Source organism: Buteo buteo, chromosome 11 (genome assembly GCF_964188355.1).
Source record: "Buteo buteo chromosome 11, bButBut1.hap1.1, whole genome shotgun sequence".
NCBI classification, from domain to species: Eukaryota; Metazoa; Chordata; class Aves; order Accipitriformes; family Accipitridae; genus Buteo; species Buteo buteo.
The window spans coordinates 24,095,592-24,096,847 of NC_134181.1; positions in this window are offsets into that span (position 1 = coordinate 24,095,592).

The window sequence follows — 1,256 nt, forward strand, 5'->3', positions numbered from 1 at the left end:
AAAAGGGGTTAATTTCTCCCCTAGGGCTGCAGCAGCAGAGCCAAGCTAGAAATGTTTGAGGTGGCATGAGCGAGCACTTGGGTGTCATCGTCTAATGGACGATAACATGGATGGATAACAGTGGATAAAGGAGTTGCCTGGGAGATGCCACGGGATAGCAAGGGCTGGACACTGACTTTTAGGGATTGGCAGCCAAGGACTGGAACAAACACAGACTTCACCCCAAATGTGATTCGGCTGCAAGTCTGAGCGAGGACCATTCATGTGACCGGGCAGCACGTGGGCTCCTGCAGAGACAGAGAGGAAGTCCTCAACCCTGAGGACCAGAGAGAGAATGAGCCACCCTGACGGGCATGGGTCACACCCCAGCATTTCAGCCGTAGTCCTTCCGACCCCACGAAGCACTGAGAAGACCACCTTGCATCGATCAAGCTGCACGCTGTCTGCTTGTCTGTGCTCGACGGGCTGGACGCAGGAGCAAGAGGAGAGCCAAAGCTGGGCCTTCAGCCACAAGAGCCATGGGAGTTGCTTTGCAAATCAACATATGCCGAGCACGTGGCATACAGGAGAGCGATCCCAGACCAAGCAGGGCCAACTACCCTAGAGAGCAGCAATACATGGCAGCAGGCAACCCTGCCTCCCGCTGCTTCAATCCCGCGGCCAACGCCAGCCGCCCATCACTCGGTCTGGGGCTCTGCCAGGTGCTTCCCAGACCGCAGATCCCAGACCCACCTGGAGAGTCACCGCACAGAGGGGCACGGCCTGGCGGGCACCCCAGCCCGCCCTGGGGACGGGGCGCGGGTACCCGGCTGTGCTCCCGGCGTGTGGGGCAGAGCCACGGCGGGACAGCGGCGGTCCGCGGCCTGCCCCGGGCGCCTCGCTGGGGGCAGGCGGGACGTGGTGGGCTCCGACGGGGACAGGGCCGAGCCCCGAGGGAGTGCCCGGGCCCGGGAGCGCCGGGGCCGACGCTCTGGGAGGACCCCTCACGGGGCCGGACGAGGCTGCGAGGCGCGGGGCTGCGAGGCCCTCCGCCACGGGGCCGGGGCCGGGACCTCCCCCAGACTGGCACCCCCTCAGGGCGGGACCGCCCTCAGCCCGGGATCGGGACCGGCGACGACACACTGACAAATCGCGACTCCGCTCGGACCGGGCCCCCTCAGCCCGGGGACGGGACGAGGACCACGGGGACCACCGGGACACCCGCGCCCCCCCCCCGCCGCCGCCACCGCCGTCGCCACCGCCGTCGCCGCCGCCCC